Source organism: Nelumbo nucifera, chromosome 1, assembly GCF_055504915.1.
Source record: "Nelumbo nucifera cultivar China Antique chromosome 1, China Antique-T2T, whole genome shotgun sequence".
NCBI classification, from domain to species: Eukaryota; Viridiplantae; Streptophyta; class Magnoliopsida; order Proteales; family Nelumbonaceae; genus Nelumbo; species Nelumbo nucifera.
In genome coordinates, this window is record NC_142649.1 from 78611152 (window position 1) to 78619082 (window position 7931).

The window sequence follows — 7931 nt, forward strand, 5'->3', positions numbered from 1 at the left end:
GGTGCGGTACTCACCATTTGAGCAGAGTCGAGCCAGGTAGCCATATAAGTGCTAATAGTTGAGCCCTTACCGAATTTACCATCCTGAAATCAAGATATTGCCTTCTTGACCTTTAAAGCCACACCTGATTGCCCCGGATTTCCTATAGAGCTACCATCGAAATCAAGTTTAATAATTTGTGCTTATTATGTCCATTGTTCATTGGTGAGTTGTTAAAGAAAAAGGGTGCTTTCACATGGACTTTCCTATAATGAATTTGATTTCATTGCAGTGAAATGTGGCTTCTATATCAACCATTAAGAATGACGGGGACAAAACCTTGTACCATGTACTCAACAATGACAATACATCTTGTTCCCTGATATATAATGTTCCTGAATGTTCTTGTACTACATATTGGTTTGATTTGGAGTAATCCCTTAAACTTTCTCTTGTTGGAGTTGGATTTTTATACTATTACAAGTGAACTTTTATCATATTCGATTCCTTTGCTGTTTCTCACCTAGTTGATTTGTCGCTATTTGCAACAATCTTTTAGTACATAATTCATAAATTTGGACTGCATCGAGGTATTGATGCAGTTGAATCCTTAATCATCAAACTTGCTCAGTGGAAAAGGGCTGCACGCCAATGAACGTTTTGATAGGAAGCAAGCTAATGTAATCATTTTTTTCTTTAGTCCAAATTTTTCTATATTCATAGATCTGATTGCACCTTTCAGTTGGCTTCATTCTCATTTATCCTTCCAAGACTCAAGTGTGCTTGCAGTGCAATTTCATTTGCACTGGTGCAAAAGTAAAACAAAACCTGAAGCGAAGTAAAACCCAATGCAAAAGTGAACCAGAACTTGCAATCTGAATCTGTGTATTTGTCCTCTCATGGATTTGTATTAATGCCAATGAAATTGCACTGTAAACAAATGGATTAGGAAGTGTTGTAAAGTTGAAATATTGGGATTGGCCCGAGCAGAAAGAACAAATCAATTGGTGTGCTGCTGATTATTTATTTATTTTTTACTCCTTCAGAGTTCAGATAAATCATTCATTTAACTGTCTCATAAATAATACAACACTAGTGCAAAGCAAGGTTTTAAATTTCGACCCGGAAACAGAACCGTTTTGGGCACCGTTTTTTGATTATGCGGTTCAACTGTCCAGGTCAAACGGTTCGACTCATGACGCCATGGCTTCATAAATAAATTAAAAAAAAACAAAAAAGTATTTATATATAATAAAAAATACCATAAAAATTAAATAAAATATATAGGAATAAGAAATCGTAGTATTGCAAGAAAGACCAGAAAAATATAGTGGTTTTTGGCTTCAATGGAGTGGTCGCCAACGCAAATAGTGGTTCTTGATGCAAGAAATTGTTGTATTGTAAAAAAAATGGAAATGAGTTAATGGCTTAATGCGTAGAGTTTGGTGGTTCCTGATGTAAAATTGGAAAACAGGGATCAAATGAGAGAAAAAGAAAAAAAAAACACAATCACATGCAAGTTTTTTACCTTATAGTCGCTGTTATACTCCTTCCAGAGTGGTCGTAGGCAGCCACAGTGAAGATTGGTCATCGGAGGTTGGATGTCCACAGTGATCGCCACCCTTCTCTTGAAGAGATGCCGTTCCTTTCAAGAGATTAGAGATGTTTGGAAACAGAGTGTTCCATTGTGTTCGCCGGCTGCCGCTGCAAATTTTGATCGCCGGCGGGTGGTTCAAACTTCGGGAAGGCAGGTGTCCGTGTGCCGCCGTCGTCTTCTTTGGTGAAGTTGGTGAAGATGTTGGGTTTTTAGTTTTGGCAAAACAAAACCTATAGAGAAGAATCGATCGAATGTTTAGAAGTTGGGATATGTTTGTCATTTTTGTTATATTTTTATTTTAAAATAAAATAATAAATCAAAATAAATATAAATGCCTAACCGCTAACTGTTGACCGGGTTGAATGAGTCGACGGTTCAATTGTTTAGGTCAATGGTTTTTTTTGACCATTTCAATGGTTCAGGGTAAAATAGGAACCGTTCGAGTGATCAGTTTACGGTTCAACCATTTAGGTCAATGATGGTTCGAAAACGTTGGTGCAAAGCATCAATCAGAAAAGAGGGTGCGACAAGTTACCACGTTGTGGAGTAGATTTGAACGAACAGTGGCCTGCGGGCCATACCGCCCTCCCCTGGGATAACTTGGGGGGTCAGCCCAGTATAGCCCACGGTCCAAGCCCGTGTCGGCCCATGCTATGCCGCAGGTTGGGTTGGTCCATGGGCCAAGCCTTGGACTAGGCTGGGCCATAGACTGAGCTGAATCTATTTATTTAAAAAATTTTTAAAAATTAAAATTTTAATTTTATATGAATTTTGATGTATACAATTCCTTATATATAATAATTAAATAAACTAATATAATAAAATTAAAAACAATTGTTTATTTTATTAATATATTATATACTATATACTATTATATAATTATAATTTATATAAATATATATATATATATATATAATATAAATAATATATACTATATACTAAAACCTCAGGCCCAACATTTTTTCTATGCTTTCATATTCACCACAAATAAACCACTCCAATCTAGATTCTACGTGGTAAGAGTTTCTGTCTCTACGTAACTTTCCAACCACATTGGATGAAATTGAATTGAAGATGACACCCATGACATGAGGAGTCGATAAACAGATTTGGTATAAAATCGTCCAGAAGCTGATAACAACCCACGAAGTTAATTTGTCTTGACCTTCTACATGGCTGATACCAGTCTGACTAACTATCAAATCTGCAACGCTCATTTTCCAATTCCAACCATTAGAGCTAAGAGGAGGATGTTTCTCATCAGATCACAAGTGGCTTTGTTTTTAGCTAAGCCAGTAACACGTGTATCTATTTGTACATGCCAGAGATGGATATTGAGGATAGACGGAAACAAATGGACTAAAATTTTAGGATGGTCGTTGTCTTGACGTGAGACCAACGTTGTTTCAGGAGGAAGAGAGAAAATCGGCAACGGGCATGGTGATAGGACGGAGAGAATCAGAGAACAGAGAACAGAGAACGGAAAAGAGATGGGGTTCTGGGATACAGTGTACCTCGTGACCGGTAAAATCAAGCGAAACGGCCCCGATTTGACTCCCGCTACCAACGCATGTCGGACTTCGTATGATGCGGCTAGTGCTACCGTCCAAAAGATCGATAAGACCGTGAGAGTTGAAGGAGTTCAGAAGCTCAAGGATAACCTCTCGGATTCTGAAGGTCGGGAGAAAATTGGTCGTTCTTTGATGAACTTGGCCGAAAGTCCAGCCGGCGAAGAGGCGTCCAAGCTCGTCCCAGGTCTGCTTTTCATTTTTCATCTTTCCCCCCTTAATTCTGAATTGAATACTACTGCCATTGAGTGCCTCCCAGCAACAGCAAGGGCGATATAACAGATACAATGTTGAATTTACATTATCTTTACGCCTGAATTGATTAGCAGACAGGGTGTTAATTAGCTGAAACCAAAGCGGTTAAAAGCGCAAACGATTTCTTCAGACTTCTTCCGTGTTCAGTTCAATAATCAAATTGCCATTTGTCCCCTTCAAAACTTTGAAACTATACTTATATTAGTGCATATATGAACTTGTAGATACATTCATCTTTGTTTGTGCAGCTATAGGCGAACATGTAAAGAGTTCTTTTTTTTTTTATAGGATATAAGGCACAAAAGATAAGCCCAGTTCGTGATTCCTGAATCTTGATAAAATGCTGGATTAAGGCACAACATTTTCATGATCAAAGGATTCAAAAGTTTTCTTGGTTCATCAGACAGCTTCTAAATACAATCTGGAATCTGGATGATAAGTGAGAACTGCCAAGTATTGGATAGCGATACTAGGCCTTTAGAACTTTACCCAAGTTTAGGGTCAGTTCGACTCAACAATGCCTTACTCCAACTAACTACTACATGAATCCTATTTTGCAGAGTTGGTTAGTTCTGGATTTGATGTCAGCTTGAATAAATAAATTATAGGGAAGAACAGTTGTTCTTTTGTTGAGATCATTCTACAGTTTGTAGTCTTACTCTGTAACATGTTCTCAGTGCTTGGCTGATCCAAACTATTCAACCTGATAGATTTTTCACTTTATTCTTATCAAACATTACTGCCTTGTATACTGTATTTTGGTGATTGATTTTTCACTTTGATCTGGTTGGGCCACTTACATACACTCTGGGATGTGGAATTGTTTGAAATCTATGGCTTGCTTCACTGAATTCACTATTTCATGTTTTTTCCCTTGGTATTTCACTCAATTTGAATGGCAAAGAGAAAGGCTATTTTTGGACTCTCTGGTACAGAATACCATTTTTTTTTGTCTTGGCTTTTTATTATGTGTAATTTTTAAGCAACTAGTTAAATTTCATTTGGTTAAACAGATCTTTCAGCTGAAACTATGAGCATATTTTTGGTTTCTAAAAAGGGCAGTCCAGTGTAGGAGGCTTTCGCCAACGCAGGGTATAGGGTCTGGGGAGGGACAGGTGTATGCAGCCTTACCCCTGCACATACAGAGAGGCTGTTTCCATGATTTGAGACCTGGTCACCCAGGTTGCAATGGAGTAACCCAACCATTGCACCAAGGCCTACCCTCTGGAAGAGAGGAAAGTAGTTCCGGTTTTAGCATTTATTGTAGTTTTTGACAATGGTACTGTTTCTCAGTAATTACATGGATATTGTAATGGATTATATGTAAAGGATTTACTTTCTATCATAGTCCTTCATGTTCTTAACAATTCAAATGCTAGGAAATGATTTATGAAGTACTCCTTCCCCTCAAAACTCAAACCATGGCGAGAACTTGAGGCCTAATTCAAAGATTCAACAAGGAAAACGTTATTGTCTTTGTTGTTGTAGACTTGTTAACTTGTTTTAATTTCTTGATTTTCTTCTTTCTACCGTATTGGGTGTTTTTGCTCTTATTTATTCTCAATTTTGCATATACTTAGGTGGGCCTCTAATATATAAAATCTGGAGATGGTTTAAGGATGAACCTCCTTCCCTCTCGGGCAGTGACGAGAAAAAATCTGAAAATTCTACAGAAGAGATGAAGGAGAAGAGAATCGAACCAACAGAACAAGACCCGAAGGTCAATGATGAGAAAATTGTGACCCGGTCCCGGTTATAGAAATTGGTTTTCAGCTCAGTAAGGTGACAGGCGAAACTAGTTTATGATTCAAGGGTAATACCATTTTCACGCCCCTAATTTGTAAGATATGCTGGTCTTGCTTCATAATTTTTTTTTGGGCATAAACAAATAAAGCTAAAAAGAGCCCTAAAATGTTAATTTTGAAGATTCCAGCAATCTGAGAATGATCCATCTTATATTTCTTTTGAGTGAATTGCCATGAGTAATGGTTGTGTTGGTTTTGCAGGGTATTACCGTTGCAGTATTCTGGCATCATTAAGCAAAGCAAGTCTACTACCACCACCATCATCATCATCCAACCTAGTCCCAAATATATGGGGTGGGCTAGATGAATCCTGTTTCATCATTCCATTCTTATTATAAAGCTCTTTTCTTAACCTATATAGCAGGAATGCCGAGCTGCTTCCAGGATAAAAACTACATGCCTTTGATGTACCATGTCATACTGCTCGATTAGTTCAAAAATTCAAACCGGGCATTCATGGCAGTAATAGCTATAGCAGCTCCTTCCATTGCTTCTATAGAATATATATAGAACAATGCTACATCACCCAAAATCCATGCAGAAGAAAAACAGTTGCAATCATGTTTAGAGCCGATTTTTATAATTGATGAATGATCTCATCTTTATGGAATCCCATACAAGATTTGAAGTATTGGTTTTTTTTTGGACATATCGATAGAAGGCACAAGTGGAATGGCTCAAAAGCGGCTACACAAGATGGGGGTATAAAGTTAGAAAAGTAAGGTCCCACCGAGATTTGAACTCGGGTTACTGGATTCAGAGTCCAATGTCCTGACCACTAGACCATGGGACCTTTGGCTGCATTCCTTGTCGACATCACAATCCACACGACTTACTCAGTTTTGCTTTGAAATGTTGAATCCTGTTTCCCTTCTCTCTCTTTTCTTCTTCTTCTTCTTTCTCCTCCGCCACAAACACCACTGAATGAGAGCAACGTCTCCCCTCTTCTTCTTCCTCTTTTCTCTTTTCTTTCCTCTGAACAAAATCTATACTCTACATTTCCCTTGTAGATAGATGGTTAACCATCCAGGTTCAATTGTCTCTGTTAGGAGCAGATCCGATAGACGTATTTCTAAGAATTGCTCCACCTCTTTGTTGGTTGTTGGAGAACAAAGATTTAGGGCTTTGAAAAAAAAAAAAGTGAAAGACTTAAACATATCCTGAGTTTTCATAAATTGGTTATCCTATATTTTTCAAATAGACTCAAATATACCTTGGGGTTGATTCCATTGGACTTAAAAGATGTCTTTCATTACTAAAATGTTAAGAACGGTTATGTGATGTGATATTAGCTATTTAATTTTTAAAAACTCTATTTTACCCCTTTATGCTCTGTTCTAATAACTTGTGTAAATCAAACTGGATTGAAATAAAAACAGGGGTAAATTACAGGGACAGGCTAGCATTTGCTGGGAGCATGTACCAAACATGTTTTAACCAATGCCATCTATATTGCCAAAGGATGGTGATGATGGACCAAATTACTTGTCACCATTTACCAACCACCAACGAATGTGATTTTCTTGGGAACTAGAAATGTCTTGTTCCCTTTTCTTTTTAAATTTCTGGGAATTAAGATTGAAGATTGGTCGTGGGTGTGAGTCATTCAAGTTCAACGGTGGAGAGTCTTACAAGATTTTTAATAGATTTTCATTATTGTAGTCTATTCGCTGTAAGCATCAAACAAGATTTGGTAGTTCCTTTGTGAGATTCATCCCTTGGATTATTTGGGTGGAAGATCAATTTGTTTAATTCTTGTCGTCTCGGTAAGAACTAATCTGTTTGACTTTAAAGCCACTCCATGTTTTATAACCAAGTAATTGAATTGTCTTTGAAGATTTTAGAACTTCTGAAAATCAATTTACTTCTCCAAATTACTGCTACCAAGGATTCTGATAGCTCCTACAAAAAGTGAAAGCTTAGCAACATATTGTTTTTCTGCTGTTAGAAATTTGAAGTAAAAGGGTTGTTTATTAATTTAAGGGCAAATTTCTTAAACTACCCTAACGTTTAGGAAATTGAGTAATTATATCTATACTGTTTTAGATTGTTTTGTCCATCATTCTTCTTTAAATTTTCAAAATGAAACTTTTGACACTTCATTGAAAGTGAGAACTTCATACAAAACTCGTTTGAAGATGTCAGAGACGATGGACCAATTCAAATAAAACTCATCTCCAAGGTTCAAAGTATCGATATGCCTGATACCAAAACCAGTTCAAGGGGGCCGGTTTAAGGCTCCTCCACCCCCTGAACCGGTCAGAACCCTGATACACCCTCTGTAGGGGTGTATTGGGGAGCTCCTGAAATGATACGTATCGGTCGATACGTGTCAATACTTTGAGCCTTGTCTCTTGCGATTGGGAACCTTCAGAAGATGTCGGAAACCATGGTTTTAAAAAATGACCCAGAAATAGAACCGTTTTGGCCACCAGTTTTCGGGTTGAGAGTTCAACCATCTGGTTCAAATGGATGATCCGTTTTGAGTTTTGACAACAAAAATTAAAAAAAATAAAAATAAAAAACAGTCAAAAACCATTGAACGGGTTGACAGTTCGACCACCCAGGTCAACGGGTCGTTGACCGGTTCAATGATTTTGGCCAGAAACCGGGTTTGGGGTAAAACGGAATCGGTTGCCTAAACGGTTTTCAGGCTGAACAGTCCGACCGTCCGGATCAATGGCGGTTCGAAACCATGTTGGAAACAAAGGCTGGAAGAAGAATGAT

General features: G+C 37.7%; 2 long non-coding RNA genes and 1 other non-coding gene across 3 annotated transcripts; 1 reads left to right on the top strand and 2 right to left on the bottom strand.

The window, feature by feature from the left end:
- Positions 1-13: 13 nt before the first annotated feature.
- LOC148803472 (uncharacterized) lies at positions 14-1648 on the bottom strand. Its single transcript, XR_016070051.1, has 2 exons — positions 1508-1648; positions 14-150 (listed from the first exon to the last, which is right to left on the bottom strand). It is a non-coding gene; the product is annotated as an uncharacterized LOC148803472 (long non-coding RNA).
- Positions 1649-2925: 1277 nt separating this feature from the next.
- Positions 2926-5765, top strand: LOC104605668 (uncharacterized). Its single transcript, XR_016073130.1, has 3 exons — positions 2926-3331; positions 4980-5212; positions 5406-5765. It is a non-coding gene; the product is annotated as an uncharacterized LOC104605668 (long non-coding RNA).
- A 160-nt stretch (positions 5766-5925) lies between these two features.
- On the bottom strand, positions 5926-5997 carry TRNAQ-CUG (transfer RNA glutamine (anticodon CUG)). The gene has a single exon. It is a non-coding gene; the product is annotated as a tRNA-Gln (tRNA).
- Between the last annotated feature and the right edge of the window lie 1934 nt (positions 5998-7931).